Source organism: Pteronotus mesoamericanus, unplaced genomic scaffold (assembly GCF_021234165.1).
Source record: "Pteronotus mesoamericanus isolate MK-2021 breed Mesoamerican mustached bat unplaced genomic scaffold, CSHL_Meso_final scaffold_409, whole genome shotgun sequence".
In the NCBI taxonomy this organism is placed as follows: Eukaryota; Metazoa; Chordata; class Mammalia; order Chiroptera; family Mormoopidae; genus Pteronotus; species Pteronotus mesoamericanus.
Genome location: NW_026555316.1, coordinates 1016194 through 1031904, shown reverse-complemented (window position 1 = coordinate 1031904; position 15711 = coordinate 1016194). Strand labels below are relative to the sequence as shown.

Here is a 15711-nt window from a genome sequence, read left to right as displayed (position 1 = left end):
CCCGGAGGCGCTCTTCCCGCAGCCGGACCTGCCCACCAGGATGAGCCTCCGGGGGGACGATTGGGAGTCAGGCTCTGTCCTCCTCCACCTGTCAGGGCCCATGAAAGGACAGCGTGTAGCTGCTATGGTCTGAGGTCCGCGACCCCAGGCTCAGATGCCGAAACGCCAGCCTCAGTCAGTGGCCTCCCACCCGGGGAATTTGGAGGTGAGCGGGATTCGGGGAGGGCAGGCGGTCAGAGCACTCATGGTGGCATTAGCGGCCTTATCAGGGGAGGACGGCACGAGAGCCACCTGTCCACCACGTGAAGGCTCGGCCACCAGGGAGCAGGCTCTCCCCAGACACCACATCTGCCAGCGCCATGACCTTGGACCTCCCAGCCTCCAGAGCAAAGAGGAATAAACATGCGTTGCTTCCCACCCACTCTGCGGTATTCTGTTTTAGCTCCTGAGCTGGCTAAAAGAGCAATAGATGCCTTTTGTGGGGGGAGAACAAAAAAGGGAAAGACTCAGAAGAAAGGGCAGCTGTGACCAGTTAGGGCACCCCGGCTTCTGTCTCCCTCACAGGCCTCGCCCGGCACCACGTGCCTCCCCGCGTCCAGATCCTTCCATACGGGTGATTGCAGATGCCTGCGAAGGCTGAACTCAAGGTGGCCACCGTGGTTGGTCCGTTCCATGGCTCTGCCCCCTCTTATCTCTGTCATGTGCTGCCCTCCCCTTACCCAGGCTGTGCCCTGAGAGGAAACAGGGTTAGGAGGTTTCCTCTCGGAGGCGGGCTTGCATTTCCACAGAAACCAGGGAGATGTCCGCCCCACCCACACTGTGATTTAGGCACTTAGGTGAAGAGCACTTAAGGACCGGGGTGTCCCAGGCCCCCCACACCCGGCCCTGGCTGAGGCTCCTCCTCTACCCCTGCGCCCCCACTGCCGGGAACCCCAACTAGTCCCACATCTCTCAAAGAATCAAATGTGTACTCTAAAACCTCCCAAGAAAAGAAGACTCAGGCCCAGGTTATTTCACTGTCTCGTTCTATCAAATATCGAAGGAAAAAGAGTAACGTCAGCTCTGCACAGCCCCTTCTGAAAGCGGAAAAAGAAGATGCACTTCCCATCCCAAGGTACGGGGTCAGCATGACCTTAACACCGAAGTCAAAGAGAGGCATTGTAAGAGGAAAAGAAAATCCTCATGTATCCCTCATAAACACAGGTGCAAACATCCTCCATGCAACGCCAGCCGATGAAACCCAACAATATACACACAGGATGGTACCCGCAGAGGCGTCAGCACAGAGGCGCAGGCCTGGCTCTCCGCTCAGAAGCCCGTCGATGCTGCTCCGCGCACGCACAGGCCAGTGAAGAGGCAGCAGCCACATCTCAAGAGATGCAGAGAGGCCTTTGACAAAATTCCATAACCATTACAAAACTTCTAGAAACTAAGACTAGAAAGGAACGTCTACAAGCCGACAAAGGGCATCTACCAAAAACCATACCACAGAAGTGAAACACTGAATGTTTTTGCCCTAAGATGGGAAACTTAGCAATTTTGAAACTGATAATTAGGGTTCTTCCAACCAGCAAATATGCTGTAGCAATGAGAGCCAAGTTTCTCACTGTCAGAGAACGAAAGTACCAAGAGCATAGGGAGAATTCTAGAATAAACCTCCTGCTGGCCTGGAGTCAGAAATATCAGCGAAATTCACGGCTGTTGCTTTTTCATAGACAGAGAAACAAATACATGTGAGTGTGTGCATTTGCGGGTCAGTAACATGCAAGTTAGACGGTTCCCCAGCCATCCGCCAAGAGAGGCTAGAAGCAACGACGCTCCAGAGGCAAGGGGAACACCTGGCACACAGATCTTGTTCCTAAACGTCTTTCTCCACTGAAAAGGAACCAGGGCTCCTTAGAGAAGTGGCTGATCATATGGTTGGGAGAAGAAAACACAACGTGAACTGGGGTGCTTATAGAGCCCAAAAGTAAGAAAGTACAAACATTGAGGGCGGGGGGATATAGCAAAAGGACAGAAGAGGAAGCCTGGAAGAGCTCCCAATGGCTGGAGCTTTCCTTTCGTGGAACCGCTCCAGCTGATAAACACAGGAGCAGTGGTACAATGGAAGAGCCATCATTTTGCAGCCCCTACTAAGTGAATGGGCCTGGGTTGCGGTCCTCAGCAATTACTAGATACACCAGGCGCCAGCTTCCCCGTGGAGGAGGTAGGCAGACCGCCCACGAACTGCAACGTGCGGACCGCGTGTGACTCTATATTCAGAAAATGTTTTTAATGACAGCTGTAGAACTGTGAACGCCATCTGCATAGCTAGATATTTACTAGTACATGTTTACTTTTTCAAATGTGCTATTATTAATGAAAAGGAGAGTCTTAGTGCTTTAGAGTCATGTGCTGGTAAGCTCAGAGACGAAATGACCTGGTATCGGGTTGGCTTTCAAATAACCTGGACAGGAGGGATGGGGCTGAGGAAACACGGCTGCCCACCAAGTAACGGGTATGCGTTCGGGACGTGACCCTTTCACCTCCTCTCTATACACAGGGTCAGGCACAAGTAACGCCCCTGTTTTATTACAAAATCGTAGGCATGTAATTTTGTAACATAACAATGTCACACTCAAGCACGCCATGTGACGTTTTAGGTGAAATGTTCAAATTTAAGCTGTACGTCATTACGGCCGTATTATTACCCTGCCCACCACACACTCAAGCAGGTGTTTATGCTTCTGCCAGACCCCGTAGAATGTTCCACTTAAAAAGTTTTTAAAACATACTGACAAAGGTTTATCAAAGTTCACAGTATTTCATTTTTTTTTTAAGTTTTAGATATACTGGGTTAAATGAGATACCTTTTCAGCCTCTAAAGTGAAAGAGTAAGAAATTTAGTAGTCATTTTCCCAGATATTGTGAAATCTAATGTCTATAATGGCTGACTAATAAACCTTTTTGCAAGTCAAGCAGTTTACACAACTGTGTTTTCGACAAAAAGGAAGGCAGATGTATCCATTAATAGATAGTTAAACATTAATGATAGGTTGCTGTATGGTTCTTGGCATTTATGGTCTCTTGGAAAGAGTTCAAAGAATTGAGCAGCATTGGCATAACAAAGTTGTTTCCATTCCCATTTATTTATGTGAACAAGGTGCCCAGCGCCTGTTTTGATTAAAACAAAAATAGGCGTAGAACTGATCTGAACATTTTCTCATTCTAGCAAGGAATCACAGTCAAGCATGCATACATGAAATAAACCTAAAAAAGTCTCACCTGTCCCGCTGAATTTCCAAAATAAAAGAGTTACTGTGAAATAATTATTTTACAAGTGTTGTGACAAGTTTGTGTTGCTTCGATCAATTGTGTGCTGATAACACTTTGATAATGATAACTAAACACAGAAGACAGGTTTCACATTTAAAGCTTTATGGTCACAGAGTTTTTTTCCCCAGTTTTCATATATATATTTTTTGTGACAAAAAAGGAAGCTAGGGTGATCAAGATTTTTCCAGCGTACAAACCTATTACAATAAGATACAGATCCACCCTGGCTGGTGAGGCGCGGTGGATTGAGCACTGGCCTGGGAATCTAAGGGTCACCGCTGTGATTCCCAGTGGAGGGCAAATGCCTGGGTTGCGGGCCAGGTCCCCAGGAGGGGGCGCGCGAGAGGCAACCACGCAATGATGTTTCTCTTCCTCCCTTCCCCTCTCTAAAAATAAATACTTTTTTTAAAAAATCAATTTTTTAAAATCTGCCTTAAAAAAAGATACAATTCTGTGGGGGGTGTGAATGGGCGGTGAGGCAGAAAGAGGAACAGTGTGAAATTCCTGACTATTACAAAAGAGCTTGTTCGTATGTATTTTTTTAAGTTGCATTTCTATGTTATTTATATATATTTTTAAAAAAGAACCAATTTCATTTTTTAATGTTAACATCCACCATGTGCCAGGAATTTCATTCTTTGCTAAAGTTCGTGATTAAAAAAAAAAAAATTTAGAAGCGATGCCGGTGCAGCGCCCGAGTGAAGAAGGGGTTACAGGAAACGCGGGAGGCGGCAGGACTGAGGTCGCAGCGTCGCTGGGATCGATTTCCAGACCCGGGGGTGAGGGGTAAACACGCCCGCGCAGCAGGGTTGCGTAGCCCCGGCAACTGAGCTAGCGTGGCCACGCACGAGGCTGGAGAGGTCACCGCAACACCTGCCCCCTGGAGGTTAACACGCGACACAGGGAGGGGCAGACCGTGTAGCCTACGGGATTGGCTAGGACACTGGTCGCTACCCGAGTGCGTGGAATTTGGGGCTGGGAAATTTAAAGGAAGGGTAGGAGGGAACGCGCCCCTTCACCTTGCCCTCGCTCGCGCCGTCGTGGGCCATTCTCCCCCAGAACGCGCCCCTTCTCTCGCTCTGGGATCAGCGCACACGCGGCTGTGCAGCTCACCGGCCCAGGGGGTGTGAGCAGCCTCCGGCGCGGGCCCACGTCACAGCCTCTGCGCAGCAGCCCCTGGCCCCCGCGAGGGAAGCAGCAGCACGGCGATGGCGCGGCGGTCCTGCCAGCGCCCCCGCCAGGGAGCGGGCCTGAAGCTGCAGAGCAGTCTGCCTGGCAGCCTCATAGCCACAAGGGCAGGTAAGGATGGAGCCGGGGCTTCTGGACACTGTTTCTGGTTCTGGGGGCGGCTGCCCCAAACGGTGCAACGTTTTAATAAAGACCTTGTTCCTTCCCTACCCGTTGTCGTTGAATGCCTGTGTTCGGCGGCAGGCAGCCGAATCCCACTTTGGTTCGGTAACCGAAGTTCAGTTTAAAATGTTCAAGAAAGCACCTAGATTTTTAAAATTCTGATAGTGAACACACAAACAAAAAAAGTTTGAAGACCGTTACCGTAGAAGAGTGCATCGGGATATTTTTGTAAGAAACCTCAACAGTAAAAGGCTAGAAACATCCGAAATACCCATGAACAGAAGATTGAATAAACAAATTGTAGAATACTTGTGTAATGGAATAATACAAGCAGTAAAAATGAACAAAATAGTTACCTACGTCAACATGGGTAAATCTCACATGTACTGTGTTGAACAAAAGAAGCAATTCCCAGAAGAATACACAGTCTGATTCCATTTTTATCAAGGTTAATAATGGACAAAACTAAAAAATATTATTTAGAGCAACAGACGGGGGTGGTAAAACTATAAAGAAAAGCAAGGGGATAATTGTCACAAAAGACAGGAGAATGACAATACCTTGGTGTGAGGGAGGAAGAGCAATGTGATCAAGAAGGAAGTTGAGGCCTCGGCCGGGTAGCTCAGTGGGTTAGAGCGTCCTCCGCATACACCAAGGTTGAGTTCAATCCCTGGGCAGGGCACACGCAAGAATCAACCAATGAATGCATGAATAAATGGAACAACAAAGCAATGTTTCTCTCTTTCTCCTGTCCTCGCTCTCTCAAGTCAATTTTTTTTTCCCGAAAAAAGAAGGAAGTTAAGGGAATGGATTAAGGAGTTTCAAAGGGCAATGTTCTATTTCTTAAATTGGATATTTACTGAATTGATCTCCTTTACATTGTACATATACTCATAGATGTATGATACACTTAACTAATAAAAGTTACAATAATATTGAAGAACATTAAACAAGATCTGAACTATTAGAGAAAACATACTATGTTCTTGTATGAAAATAATAGTATAAAAATATACATTTTTCCAAAATCAATATACATTATTTTATGCCAATTGAAATCATAACTTTTCGTGTGTAGAATTAGATAACACTTTTTAAAGCTCCCATTAGACAAAAAAGAAAAAAAAGCCTGCGCATAATCCAGTCAGTCTGGTATTGACATGAGAACAGACAAATCAGTAGAACACTATGCATGGTACCTAGCGCATCCCAGTTAATAACGGAATTTAATCCATGGCAAAGTCAGGGAAAGAGCAGTTTGTTTAGGAAGTGGTGCTACCCAAATAGTTTTCAAAGTAGAAGCCAACAAAGCTGAGCTCCTACCTCACACTATATAAAAACCCAAGGATTACATTTTTTATCTATTAAAAAACACCACCACCAAAGCCCTGACTGATGTAGCTCAGTTGGCTGAGGATCGCCCTGCAAAGAGAAAGGATGTCGGTTTGATTCCTGGTTGGGGCATATGCCTAGGCTGCGGGTTCTGTCCCCAGGCAGGGCGTGTGTGAGAGGGAACCGATCGATGTTTCTCAAATCTCCCTTTCTCCCTCACATCCCCCTCTAAAAGTAAACAAATTAATTAAAATAAATAAAAAACCTCAAAAGATTATATATAAAATATATGTACAATCTTAGATGTGGATATAGTTTATTAACCAAGACTTGAAGCCTTAAGTTATCAAAAGAGATACGTTTAAATATTTTATTACAACAAAGATGTCATGAAGTATAAAAAAATAGACTTGAAAAAAGATGAAATTTTAAAATCTGTTATAAAAAGAGCCCACCAAAATAAAAAAAGTGCAACATGTATTTGAAGATGAAGAATAAATAGCCTATATATATATATATGAAAAGATACTAAACTTGATAAATAGCTGTGAAAATTAATCAAGGGAAACCTCAGGAGAATGGAGTTGGGAGGCCAGAAGGGGGAGCTCTCACACTGTACCACTTGTCAATGACAGGAAGAATTGTCAATTACAGACCCCAACAGAATAATGTCAACAGGAAAAAAACTTCAGTTTATCTCCCAGCAAGACAAGATGTACTGCATCACCGACAGGAAATCAGCCACCCAGGCAACGCAAGCAATGAGAAACTATCATCTCTCTGAACTCTCTTTCTGCAATGGACTTTGGTTCAAATAACCTCTTCCAACCTCCTCTTTTTTCTGCAAAAAAAAAAAAAAAATGTTTCTGTTGGACTTGCCTATGGCTTTTGCTATAACTTGTTTGTCCCAAGTTGCAATTCTTTGTTGTTCCTGAATAAACCCATTTTTTGCTGGTAAAGTAGTTAACTGACTTCTGTTTTTAAGAGCAACATAGTCAAGGCGATGAAAATGAAACAATTTGCAATAATTCAAAGAGTTATAATGCCTACTACTGGCAAAATTAGTGGTGAGGTCAGCAAGAAGGCCAAAGGGCACTGGAACGCACTGCTGGTGAAATACAAATCCTTAGAGCCCTTCTGGAAAGCTCTCTGAGAATACGGGGTGGGGCAAAAGTAGGTTTACAAGTTGTTCACATGGAAAGTAACCCAATAATTAGTAAGTAACAACACAAGAATAAACTCTGTGGGCCCTGGCTGTGTAGCTCAGTTTGTTAGATAAGCCCAAGGTTGCAGGTTCGATCTTGGGTCAGAGCACATACAAGAAGCAACCAGTGAAGGCATAAATGGGTAGAACAACAAATCGATGTTTCTCTCAAAAAAAAAAAAATCAATAAATAAAAAAAGAATAAACTCCGTTTTGTATACTCACAGCTGTAAACCTGCTTTTTCCCACCCTGTATTTATTGCCTCTTTAAATATTTTCCCCCTCGATGAGCACTGCCAAACACTCCATCGCCTGGCCGCCAAAGCTCCAGGGAGTGCAGTCCAGGAGTTTCTAGAGGCAGAACTACAGGAAGTGAGGCAAAATTCATCAGAAGGAATGTCATGCAGCCATTAGAAAGGACTATTGGAACGGCTCAAGTTAAGTAGACTGGCCACACCGAGTGTTGGTGAGGATGTGCAGGACCTGGTTGAGAAAGAAAATGGTTTCACTTGGAAAAACAGCCAGAGGCTTTCTTAAAAAGTAGACGTACATGCACGATATATGTTATATGTCCCAGCCATTCCATGCCTACGTATTTCCCAAGAGAAAAGCAAGCATGTGTTCCTGCAAGACTTGGGCCTGATTGTGCACAGACAGACACTGTTCTGTACCAGCCGAAATCGGGCACAGCCTGGACGTCCGTCAACAGGTGAATGGACAAACCAACTCCTGGAGACCCGCCAAGTGGAAGCTTGACAGAGAGGAACTACTGACACCTTCCGCAACGCTGATGAGTCTCAAAGTTGTTCCATTGAGTGAGAGAAGACAGACCAAAAAACATGAGTACACAAGGTATGGTTCTACTTACGTAAAACTCTAGGAAATGCACACCGATCTACATTGACAAAAAGTAAATCAGTGGTTTGCTGGGAACGGGGGTGAGGAGGGATGGGGGCAGGGTAGCCAAGGGGCACGAGGACTGGTGACAGGGAGGTGATGGATATAGTAGTCACTCGAGCGGTGACATCTCTTGGTGCATGTTTGGAACATCAAATTGTGCACTTTAAATATGTGTAGTTTGTTGTGTATCAGTTTCACCTCCGTAAAGAGAAGTGAGTACAAAGAAAAGCACTAACAGGCATAAGGTGCTAAGACTTAGGACGTGGGAACCAGGAGGCGAGTGCGAAGTGAGGCAGAAGAAATGACAGAAGAGTTAGGAAGGACAAACACAGCACTAAAAGTAAAAACAGCCCCCACCGGCGTGGCTCAGCGGGTTGGGCGACGTTTGCACAGTGAGACGTCGCTGATTCAATTCCTGGTCAGGGCTCATGCCTGGCTTTCAGGTTCCGACCCTGTCGTGGTGTGAACGAGCGGTAACTAATCAATGTTTCTCATGTTGTTTCCCTCCCTCTCTTTTCCCCTCCCTTCCCCACCCTCGGGGTCAGCCTTGAGTCTCCGCCCATCCCTAAACCAATCAGCAGCTGGTGGCCGAGGGGACCAGGGACAACTGTACACATCGGCCTGGAGGGTGAAGTTAGAGTCAGAGCAGCCTGGGCCTGGGAGCGGAGGACAGGGCCTTCCTAAGGAAAGTCGGGGCGGGGGCGGGGAGGCCTGCTCCTAGAAGAGCGGGCAGGGTGCCAAACCGGTGTCCCAAAAAGATGAATCAGAATCAGCATTTCTATTTGTGCACTGATAATGGCGGTGCACACGAGAGGTGAGGTTTTAGAATGTACATACACATGAGTTAAGTAAACAGATCCCATTTCTAAGTTATTTTTTCAGTTTTATTTGCAGTTACTCTTTTTTCTGCCCGTGGCACCTCCTTTATCTGCGCACAGCTGACCTCCCGTTCCCTGGACAGCGGTGACTAATTTCATGGTCTACAAGGCTCACTCGGCCCTGCCCTTCCTTCCGCTCCCCACCCACGCGCCCCCGCTGCCGCTGCCAGCTGCGCTCCTCCGATGAGATCCAGTGGTGGACGCCTTCAGCTGGTTCTCTCCCTACCTTTGCCAGCATCAACCCTCAAATGCCTGCCATTTAAAAAGATGTGCGGGAGGCAAACTTTCTGAATTCCCGCTGGTGTGAAAAAAAAAGGTTTTTTCTCTGCCCCTTCATTTAATAGCTGGGTGGACTGCATTTAAAAATCCCAGTTCAAAATTGAGTTCTCTCAAATTTCTGACAACGTCGCTCCGTTGGCCCTGCCGCTTGTACTGGGCCTGGTCGCAGCCTGGTTTCCAGGCCTTTGCAAGCGTTGCAGGCGTTATTGTTTGTTGCTCACGGTTTGGCATCTTTTCCTTGTGCTCTGAAATGTCATGAACATGGGTCTAAGTGTAAAGGAGTATTTTTTTCCCCCCTATTTCTTGTGCTTGCCACTAAGTGACCGTGTCATTCAGCAAAATAGGGCCTCTCCTTAGCTCTGTGCAGCTGTCTCTGCTGACTCGCCCCTCCCTCGCCCTTTCCCTCTTCCCTCTCCCGGGGCGCCTGTTAGTGGATGTCTCATCAGAACGGCGGCCACTGGACATGTTGTCCTTGCCGGACCCTACGTGGTCTCTCGTATTTCATGCCTCTTTCGTTAGATGGGGCAAAAGAAGCATGACATTAGATATTAAGATATCTAATTTCTGGGGTTTCCTTATAGCAAGATAAAATTAAAATTCAAGAAAAGAATATGTTAAGGAGCATTCTGAAGGCATGGTACTTTTCAGAAGGAGGATAAGAATATCAATTACCTTTAGAATCTGTTAAGCACACATGCTTTTTAAGAAAGATTTCACGGGAAACCACTAAAAAACAAAAATCCCTGCCCTGTTTTGTGTGGCTCACTCGGTTGGGCACTGTTGTGCAAAACAAAAGTCCCTGGCTTGGTTCCCAGTCCGGGCACAGGCCTGGGTTGTGGTTTTGGACCAGTCTGGTGCCTACGGGAGGCAACCCATCCGTGTTTCTCACATGGACGTTCCTCTCCCTCTCTTCCTCCCTTAACTTCTCTCTAAAAGTAAATAAATAAAATCCTTAAAAAACAATTCTTCCTGCAGGAGGAATGGGGGGTTGGAGAGGAGCAGAGGGAGAAGCTAAACTCAACTGAGACAGGCTGAAGAAGTCCACAGCAGCAGCACCTAATAGTGACACCAAACTGCAATGTCTCCTTCCTGCCTCAGAAGTGGGTGGTTTTCTAAAACCTAACAGCAGATTTTTTTTGTGAGCATGTCTTCGGATCCAAGGCTCCAAGGGCAGGAAGGGGTGGAGGAACATCCTGGCTGCAGGGACACCGCCACGGCCCCCACCCCCACCTTCCTGCATTCCCTGCTCTCTCCTTTGTTTATAACTTCTCCAGGAAGTTTTTCTGATGGACCCAGGCAGCGGCCCAGCAGAGACCCAGGAAAGTCCCCGGCCCCCCCCCGAGGTTGAGCAATAAGAACAGACGCCACCCACATGGCATTCGCAGGTCTCGCCCGCAGAACCCAGAGAGCCCAGACCCCGTCCCCCACCCCCACCTCCCACCCCTGCAGCGGCCATGGGGAAGAGAGAGGGCAGAGCCCGCAGCCCAGGGCCAAGAATGCGGCTTCCCCCCCAAGCAGCCCGGTCAGCCCTGGGAGGGGGGCCCGGCTCTGAGGACCGCAGTTTTAAAACTGAACAGGCCTGGGTCCTGAACACCAAACCTGAGACCATTTTAACGACCACGCTGTGGAGTCTGGAATCTGGCCCTGGTGGTGAGGGACCCAATGTCCAATGGGGACAAGTGAGGAATTGACAAAACAGGACGAAGCCTTGGGTAGGAAAGCAAACTAGGGCCATTTCCTGTTTATACTCTGGCTGGTTTTAAATCCTTCGGTAAACACGTTGCACAGACGTAGGTTCGGGGTCATTTGCCTGACCCCGTGTGAGGGACATGAAGTCATTTTCATCTGTGTATGTGCAGCTTTGCCACAAGACTGCACTTTACAAATAGACAACTACATTTTGGTTTTTCTAAGTAAACAAAAGCCAGGGGAGCAGGAAGAGACATCTGGTATCCTACAAATAAGAAAAATAGCTGCCGCCCATGTGGTTCAGTGGCTCGGGCGTCCTCCTGCAAAGCCAAAGGTCTCCAGTTCAATTCCCGGTCAGAGCACGTGCCTGGGTTGCGGGTTCAGTGCCTGGTTGTGGGCATACAAGAGGCAACCAGCAGACATTTCTCTTCCTCTCATTCTCCCTCCCTTCCCCTCTCTCTAAAAAACAAGTAAAACCTTTAAAGCAAATAAAAATTAGTGAGAGTAATAAAACATATCCTCAGGTGAGGATTATTGTTTAAAAGTACGGGGGAGGGGTGGGCAGTGCCCACCTGCAGAGATTCTGATGTGATTCATCTGGGGCGAGATCCACGCCCAGGCCACTGAAATCTCCCAGCCCAGGCTGGAGGGCGCAGCTGGTTGGAGCGTCAGCCCGTGCACCAAGAGGCTGCCGGCCGGACTGCCCGTCTGACCCCTGGTCGGGGCCCCTAGGGGAGGCAGCTGGTCGATGTTTCTCGTTCACATTGTTTTTTTCTCTCTCTCTAAAGTCAAGAAAGACATCTCTCGGGTGAGAATTTTTTTAAAACTCTAAGGTTAACAAGTTCATAAAAGAATTAAAACAAGGAGATTAAATGCGAGGGCCCTTATTGCACGTCTGGATTCTCCCTGGCAAGTCCCCTCGACGTGATGACTTCTCAATGCCTGCGCTTCTCATATGGGCTGGTCACCCGTGGATCTAGTGAAAGTGCAAATCCTGACTCAGCAGAGCTGGGGTGGGTAGAGAGTTGGCATTTCTTGCAAGCTCCCCTCCCTCTGTAAAAGGCCTGGTAGGAAATGTTTCAGGCTTTGTGGGCTATTCAGTCTCTCTTAAGACTACTCAGCTCTGTCCTGTGTTCAATATAATTTTATTTACACAAAGAGATGGCTGTCGGGTTTGACCCTCCGGCTGTGATTTGCCAGCCCTGGTCCAATACCCCTGTTGACCAGCCAGTACTCTGAACACATTTCTGCCTCATTTCTGCAAGTTTTTGTTCCACAAGCTCCTGCACGAATCTCTGCCTAAGGACCAGGTGGGTGGGGAGCCCTGTTGGGAGCCGGCAAGTAAACACAGCTGTGTGAAGGTTGCTGGCAAGGCACATGCCCTCAACTGGCCCCTGGACTTACTGATTGTGTTACCGTGCAAGGAGGCGGACATTGAAAACAATAGTGTCCTTATGGGGCTCTTTTGAGCCCTCGGCCAGAGCGTGGGACAAGAAAATGTTTTCCTTGAGAATTGGCAGAGTAAGCCATCCATAAAGAAGTTGTCCAGACAGATCAAGAGATACTGTTTTCAGTCACGGAGCGTACTCAAGTGACCGGGTGAACTGACTATAAATGTACTGCTGTACTGGCTAATAAACGCTGGTCGCTGATCAGTCCTCCCGACCCTGACTCTTTATTCCACGTCTCCTCATCTCACGGGGGCTGGTGTGGTGCGGGACGCTACACTTTGGCGCCCGAACAGGGACCCGAAGGAGAAGTCCGTGAGAAGCCCCTGAGACTGCCGGCGAAATTGTAAGTAAAAGTGAAACTAAGATAATTAAATCCAGGGAAAGAACCTAATCGGGAGTAAAACATGGGGCATTCTGAGTCAAAGGAAAGACAATTGTATGCACAGATGGTAAAATCTATGTTAGTAGCCCGAGGAGTTCGGGTGTCTATGGAACAAATAAACCAATTTCTTAAACTTGTTCAGGAACAGTGCCCATGGTTTCCAGAGGAGGGAACTGTCAATTTAGAGACGTGGAATAGAATGGGTCAAAAACTGAAAAATTTTCATGCGGGAAATCCCCTGCGAACTCCCTTAGATACATTCTCTATTTGGGGATTAGTGAGAGAGGCTTTGGGGCCGTTGTGGGAACCCCCTACTGGAATCGTGCGCTCTCGCTCTTTAGACTCCATCCCCAAGGTGCAGGGGTTGACACAGCAGGTAAAAAACCTTTATAATAATATCCCTGATAATGATGGAAATTTGGAAGATGAGATGGTTAAGGAGGATCTAGAAAAGGATTTTCGTGATCATACTGATTCTGCTACTTTGACACTAGGAGGGCAGGTTCTGTTAGACAAGCTAGAAAAGATAAAGTCAGCTTTGGAGAGCGTCCCTTGTAAGCCGCCTCCATGGGAACCTCCAGCCCAACCTAAACCTGAGGAGGTTAAGCCGGCTGCTCCGCCTTATCAAAGTTCCAGCCGGCTAATTAGTGGATTCCCACGAGGATTGAACACACTGCAGAGAACTTTATTATCTAATGTAGAGGAGAGTTTTGAATGTGGGTTCCCCATAATTGCTCCCGGTCAAGAAGTCGATGATCCTAATAATCCAGGGCAAAGAGTCAGACGCCATACCTCATTTCCTATGAAGCTGCTCAAGGAGTTAAAACAATCGTGTGCTCAATATGGGGCCACTGCCGCTTACACGATGAGTCTTATCAGTACCATTGAAAACACTGCCCTAACACCAAATGATTGGAGACTACTGCTGGCCCGATCCTGCCTCTCAGGGGGAGATTATTTACTTTGGAAATCTGAATTTCAAGAGCAGGCTAGAGAGCAGGGCCGAGTTAACAGAATGACAGGTGCCAACCCTCAGCAGCAATGGACCGCGGCCATGATAGAGGGAATAGGACATTTTGATGATGATGATGTGCAGCTTAGATACCCTGAAGATGTGTACATGCAAATAAATGCGTGTGCTGTTCGAGCTTGGAAGAGATTACCCACCACACATCGGCTTCAAGAGTTGTCTAAAATTAAACAGGGACCCGATGAGCGTTTTCAGGACTTTGTATCCCGGCTGCTACAAGCAGTTGGCAGAGTTGTTAATGATGGGGAAGCAGGAACGTTATTGGTAAAGCAACTTGCTTTTGAGAATGCCAATACAGCTTGTCAAACGTTGCTTCGCCCTTTTCAGAAAAAGGGGTCCTTGGAAGATTATATCAGATTATGTGCTGATGTAGGGCCCTCATATGTCCAGGGAATGACTCTCGCTGCTGCTTTACAGGGGACCACCTTGGAAAGGGGTAATCAATAGGACAATGCAGCAAAATGCGACCTGCTTCAATTGTGGAAAAGTAGGGCATTTCCAAAAAGACTGTCGCATAAAGAAAGGGGGCAGCAGTACTACTACTACTACTACTACTACTACTACTACTACTACTACTAATAATAATAATAAAAAGCAACCAGGCACTTGTCCAAAATGTAAGCGTGGCAAGCATTGGGCGAATGAATGCCGCTCGAAAACGGATAAAAACGGCAATCCTTTGTCGTCAGGAAACGGGAGGAGGGGCCCAGCCCCGGCCCGGCAGACAATAGGGGCAGCAACCGAGGCATACCCAGTACTGAGGAAGGGGTTCCCTCCATTCACTCCCGAAGAAATGGCCCGACTATCGAAAGTCTCTTCCGAGCAACACCCGGAAGTGCAGGATTGGATTTAAGTAGCCGCATATATGTGGTGCTAACCCCTGATTTAGGACCACAAGCAATTCCTACTGGCATATATGGCCCCCTACCAAAAAAGGTATTTGAATTGCTTTTAGGACGAAGTTCCTTGACCATGAAAGGTTTGCAAGTTTTCCCAGGGGTCATAAATCAAAATTATACAAATAAAAATAAAAATTATGTGTACAGCATTACAAGAAATTCAAACAATAAATAAAGAACAGCGCATTGCGCAATTAATTCTATTACCTCTTCCCACAATCGGACAACCTTTGAAGGGTAGTCGAGGTGATCAAGGGTTTGGGTCCTCTGACGCTGCCTTTTGGTTACATGAGATAACGCAAAAGAGGCCGGAGAAAGAATTATATATTAATGGGCATAAATTTAAGGGAATATTAGATACAGGAGCTGATGTGTCTGTTATAAGCCTGAAACACTGGCCAAAGAATTGGCCTGTAACTCAATCTCTCACCCATTTACAAGGAGTAGGGCAATCTAATAATCCTCTTCGCAGCTCGCGATTTCTTGACTGGTCAGACAACGAAGGTCATCAGGGAACATTCCAACCATATGTATTACCCCAACTACCAGCTAATTTGTGGGGCAGGGACATTTTAAAAGATATGAATGTAGTATTAATGACCCAGGATCATTCCTTTCATTCTTTTTCTTAACGGGCCCTGTTGCTACTGCACCCCTTACGGCGAAGGCCATAACTTGGCTAAATGACAATCCTATTTGGGTAAAACAGTGGCCCTTAACACAAGAGAAAATACAAGCTGCAAATGACTTAGTGCAAAAGCAATTGCAGCTTGGACACATTAAACCTTCTAACAGCCCATGGAATAGTCCTATATTTGTCATTTAAAAAAAATCTGGCAAATGGCAATTGTTGCAAGACCTACGTCAGGTGAATCAGACTATGCAACTTATGGAAGCCCTACAACCTGGACTCCCTTCACCTGTAGCTATTCCAAAGACTTATTGTATAATTATTATTGATTTAAAAGATTGTTTTTATACTATACCATTAGCTTCTCAGAA

At 46.8% G+C, this 15711-nt stretch overlaps 1 protein-coding gene across 1 annotated transcript in view; it reads right to left on the bottom strand.

Annotated features, from left to right (window-relative positions):
• LOC129086733 (GTPase IMAP family member 7-like) overlaps positions 1-5276 on the bottom strand; it is a 39008-nt gene extending 33732 nt beyond the window's left edge. The window contains exon 1 of the mRNA XM_054593414.1: positions 5226-5276. The gene's annotated coding sequence lies outside the window, so the exon portion shown is untranslated. The remainder of the gene's footprint in view (positions 1-5225) is intronic.
• Between the last annotated feature and the right edge of the window lie 10435 nt (positions 5277-15711).